At 33.9% G+C, this 5,934-nt stretch overlaps 1 long non-coding RNA gene across 1 annotated transcript in view; it reads right to left on the bottom strand.

Annotated features, from left to right (window-relative positions):
• LOC137226462 (uncharacterized) overlaps positions 1-5,934 on the bottom strand; it is a 143,151-nt gene that overhangs the window by 73,743 nt on the left and 63,474 nt on the right. The gene's annotated exons all lie outside the window — the stretch shown is intronic.

A 5,934-nucleotide genomic window follows, 5' to 3' on the forward strand; every position in this document is an offset into this window, starting at 1 on the left:
AAAGCTAACACTAAAGATAGTCATCAAATCACAAGAGATGAGAAAAAAGAATAAAGGAATTTTAAAAAAAAAGACCTACAAAAACAACCCAGAAACAATTAACAAAATGGCAATAAGAACATACATATAAATAATTATTTTAAATGTAAATGGACTAAATGCTCCAATCAAAAGATATAGAGAAAAGAAATGAGAAAAAAATGATTACATGGAGACTAAACAACATGCTACTAAAAAGCCAATGGGTCAATAAGGAAATCAAAAAGAAAATTAAAAAATATCTTGAGACACATGACAATGAAAACAAAACCATACAAAATCTATGGGATGCAGCAAAAGCAGTTCTTAGAGGGAAGTTAATAGCAATACAGGCCTTCCTCAAAAAAACAAGAAAAATCTCAAATAAACAACCTAACCTACCACCTAAAAGAATCAGAAAAACAAGAACAAACAAAACCTAAATTCAGCAGAAGAAAGTTAATAATAAAGATCAGGGAGGAAATAAATAAAATAGGGATTTAAAAAAAATAGAAAAAAATCAATAAAACCAAGAGCTGGTTCTTTGAAAGGGTAAAGAAATTGACAAACCTGTGGCCAGGCTCACCAAGAAGAAAAGAGAGAGAACCAAAATAAGCAAAATAAGAAATGAAAAAGGAAAAGTCTCAACCACAGAAATACAAAAAACAATAAGAGAATACTATGAACAGTTATATGCCAACAAATTTGACAACCTAGAAGAAATGGACAAACTTCTAGAAACATAGAGCCCACCAAAACTGAATCAAGAAGAAATAGATAATTTGAACAGACCAATCACTAGCAGTGAAATAGAATCTGTAATAATAAAAAAACTCCCTGCAAACAAAAGTCCAGGACCAGATGGCTTCACAGGTGAATTCTACCAAACATACAAAGAACTTATATTTACCAATTCTTCTCAAACTCTTCCGAAAGACTGAAGAGAAGGGAACATTCCCCAAAACATTCTATGAAGCCATGATCATCCTGATATCAAAAGCAGACAAAGATACCACCAAGAAAGAAAATTACAGGACAATATCTTTGATGAATATAGATGCAAAAATTCTGAACAAAATATTAGCAAACTGAATCCAAAAACACATAAAAGAAATCATACACCATGACCAAGTGGGATTCATACCAAGTTCACAAGGATAGTTCAACATACACAAATCAATCAATGTAATACACCACATTAACAAAAGAAAATTAAGAAACCACATGACCATCTCAATAGATGCAGAAAAAGCACTTGAAAAAATTCAACATCGATTCATGATAAAAACTCTTACCAAAGTGGGTATACAGGGGACATATCTCAACATAATAAAAGCTATTTATGACAAACCCACAGCCAATACAATACTCAACAGTGAAAATCTGAAAGTCTTTGCACTAAAATCTGGAACAAGACAAGGATGCCCACTCTCACAGCTTCTGTTCAACATAGTATTGGAAGTCCTAGCCACAGCAGTCAAACAAGAAAACAAATAAAAGGTATCCAGATTGGAAGGGAAGAGGTAAAATTGTCACTACATGAAGATGACATGATACTATATAAAGAAAACCCTAAGGACCCACACAAAAACTGCTAGGTCTGATAAATGAATTAAGCAAAGTAGCAGGATACAAGATTAACATTCAGAAATTGGTTGCATTTCTTTACACTAACAATGAAAATCAGAGAATGTAAAAAAAAAGAACAATTCCTTTTAAAATCGCACACACAAAAAAACCTAGGAGTAAACCTGACCAAGGAGGTGAAAGACTTACATGCTGAGAACTATGAAACATTAGCAAAGGAAATTAAAGAGGGTTCAAAGAAATGGAAAGATATCCCATACTCTTGGATTGGATGAATTAATATTATTAAAATGGCAATATTACCCAAAACAATCTACAGATTTAATGCAACCCCTATCAAATTATCCATAACATTTTTCACAGAACTAGAATAATCTAAAAATTTATATGGAACCATAAAAGACCCAGAATTGCCAAAGCAATCCTGAGGGGGAAAATAAAAAGCAGGAGGCATAACTCCCTCAGACTTCAGACAATACTACAAAGGTATAGTAATCAAAACAGTGTGGTATTGGTACAAAAACAGACATATAGATCAATGGAACAGAATAGAAATAAATCCACACACCTACAGTCAATTAATCTTCAACAAAGTAGCCAAGAATATAAAATGGGAAAAAGACAATCTCCAGCAAGTGGTTCTGGGAAAGTAAATCAATGTAAATCATGTAAATCAATGAAGTTAGAACACACCCTCACACCATGCACAAAAATAAACCTAAAATGGTTTAAAGACTTAAACATAAGACATGACACCATAAAACGCCTAGAAGAGAGCATAGGCAAAACATTCTCTGACATAAATTGTACCAATGTTTTGTTAGGTTAGTCTCCCAAGGCAATAGAAATAAAAATAAACAAGTGGAACCTAACCAAACTTACAAGCTCTTGCACAGTAAAGGAAATCATAAAAAAAAAACTAAAACAAAAACAAAAAAAAACACAAAAAGATAACCTATGGAATGGGAGAAAATATTTGCAAATGATGTGACAGATAAGGGATTAATCTCCAAAATATATAAACAGCTCACACAACTCAACAATAAAAAAAAATCCAATCGAAAAATCGGCAGAAGACCTTAATAGACATTTCTCCAAAGAAGACATACAGATGGCCAATAGGCACATGAAAATATGCTCAACATCACTAATTATTGGAGAAATGCAAATCAAAACTACATTGAGGTACCACCTCACACTGGTCAGAATGGCCATCATTAAAAAGTCTACAAATAACAAATGCTGGAGAGGGTGTGGAGAAAGGGGAACCCTTCTACACTGTTGGTGGGAATGTAAGTTGGTGCAGCCACTATGGAAAATGGTAGGGAGGTTCCTCAGAAAACCAAAAATAGAACTACCATATGATCCAGCAATCTCATTCCTGGGCATATAACTGGACAAAACTATAATTCAACAAGATATATTCACCTCTGTGTTTCTAGCAGCATTATTCACAATAGCCAAAACTTGGAGACAACTTAAATGTCCATCTACAGCTGAATAGATAAAGAAGAAGTGGTACATATATACAAAGAGATACTACTCAGCCATAAAAAAAGAACAAAATAATGCCATTTGCAGCAACATGGACGTGACTAGAGGTTATCATACTAAGTAAAGTAAGTCAGAAAGAGAAAAAGAAATACCATATGATATCACTTATATGCAGAATCTAAAATGTGACACAAATGAACCTATCTACAAAACAGAAACAGACTCACAGGCAGAGGTCAGACTTGTGGTTGCCAAGCGGAGGGGGAGAGGGATGGACTGGGAGTTTGGAGTTGGTAGATGCAAACTATTACAGGCTATTGCATTTAGAATGGACAAACAACAAGGTCCTACTGTATAGCACAGGGAACTATATCCAGTCTCCTGGGGTAAACCATAATGGAAAAGAATATTTTTAAAAAAAGAATGTATATATGTGTATAACTGAGTCACTTTGCTGTACAGCAGAGATTGGCACAAACTGTAAATCAGCAATATTTCAATTTAAAAAAGTATTATTAAAAAAAAAAAGACAGTACAGTGGCTGAATGGATCCAAAACCAAGACCTACAAGAAACTCACTTCATATCCAAAGACATAAACAGATTGAAAGTGAGAGATGGAAAAAGGTATTCCATACCAATGGAAATCAAAAGAAAGCCAGGGTAGCAATACTTTTATCAGACAAAACAGTTAAAATAGAGTTAAAGTAGAGACTGTTACAAGAGACAAAAAAGGACACTACATAATGATCAAGGGATCAATCTAATAAGATATAACAGTTGTAAATATACATGCGCCCAACACAGGGGCACCTAAATACATAAAAACAAATATTAACAGACATAAATGGACAAATCAACAATAACATAATACTAATAGGGGACTTTAACACCCCACTTACATCAATGGACAGATCATTCAGACAGAAAATCAACAAGGAAACACTGGCCTGAAGTGACACATTAGACCAGATGAAATTAACAGATACATATAGAGAGAGAACATTCGTCCAAAAGCAGCAGAATACACATTCTTGTCAAGTGCACATGGAACATTCTCCAGGATAGATCACATGCTAGGCCACAAAATCAAGCCTTGGTATATTTAAGAAAATTGAAATTATATCACCATCTTTTCTAACAACAACACTATGAGACTCGAATTCAACTACAAGAAAAAAACTGCAAAAAACACTGACATGTAGAGGTAAACAATATGCTACTAAACAACCAATGAATCACTAAAGAGATCAAATAGGAAATAAAAAAACACCTGGAGACAAATGAAACAAAAACACAATGACTCAAAATCTATGGGACTCGGCAAAAGAAGTTCTAAGAAAAAAGTTTATAGCTATATGAGCTTACCTCAGGAAAAGAAAACATTTCGAATAAATGATCTAATTTTACACCTAAAGGAGCTAGAAAGCAAAGAACAAACAAAACCCGTTAGTAGAAGGAAATAAATCATAAAGATCAGAGCAGAAATAAATGAAATAAAGGCTAAAAAACTTGAAAAGATCAATGAAACTAAGAGCTATTTCTTTGAAAAGATAAACAAAATTGATAAACCTTTAGCCAGACTCATCAAGAAAAAGAGAGGGTCCAAATCAATAAACTCAGAAATGAAAAAGGAGAAGTTACAACGGACACGGCAGAAATACAAAGGATCATAGCTGCTATGAGCAACTATATGCAAATAAAATGGAAAACCTAGAAGAAATTCGTAATTATGTACAATCTCCCAAGTCTAAACCAAGAAGAAATAGAAAATATAAACAGACTAATTACCAGTAATGAAATTGAATCAGTAATAAAAAAAAAATCTCCCAGTAAACAAAAGTCCAGGACCAGGTGGCTTCACAGGCGAATTCTACCAAACATTTAGAGAATAATTAACACCTATCTTTCTTAAATTATTCAAAAAAATTTTCAGAGGCAGGAACACTTCCAAACTCATTCTGTGATGTCAGCATCACCCTGATACCAAAGCCAGACAAAGATATAACAAGAAAAGAAAACCGCAGGCCAATATCACAGTTGCAAAAACGTAGATGCAAAAGTCCTCAACAAAATATTAGCAAACCAAATCCAACAACACATCAAAAGGATAATACACCATGATCAAGTGGGATTTATCCCAGGGATGCAAGGGTTTTTCAATATCTGCAAATCAATCAATGTGATACACCATATTAACAAATTGAAGGATAAAAACCATATGATCATCTCAATAGATGCAGAAGAAGCTTCCAACAAAATTCAACACCCGTTTATGATAAAAACTCTCCAGAAAGTAGGCATAGAGGGAACTTACCTCAACATAATAAAGGGCATATATGACAAACCCACAGCTGACATCATTCTCAACAGTGAAAAAGCTGAAAGCATTCCACTCTCAGTACTTTTATTCAACATATTGGAAGTCCTAGCCAGAGCAGAGAGACACAACCAAGTTGGATTTTAGTGATCAGTCTAATGGAAAAGTGTATAGTGGATTTAATAGGAGACCCCGTTGGCAGTCTTACCAGTTAGGAATTCAACAGTCAGCCTTACGAAGAAAAGGGAGGAAGCAGCGTATCATCACTTTGCTTTCCTTGAGGTAAACTACTTGACTGTGATAACAGTTCTAATTCAGAACAGATATGTCAACCCAAACACCATTTTCTAATGTTCCTTTCCAGTTAATGGATTTATCTAAAAAGACCCTTTGTCTTAGGGACACAGACCTTGCCAACATAGCATTCTCTTTTTAGGACCCCCTTTTTTAAAATTAGAAATGAACTCAATGAATGTTCCATATATTTTACTGCCAAGGCATTTAAAAATCTGTTTT

The sequence above is a fragment of the Pseudorca crassidens genome, chromosome 1, assembly GCF_039906515.1.
Source record: "Pseudorca crassidens isolate mPseCra1 chromosome 1, mPseCra1.hap1, whole genome shotgun sequence".
NCBI lineage: Eukaryota > Metazoa > Chordata > Mammalia > Artiodactyla > Delphinidae > Pseudorca > Pseudorca crassidens.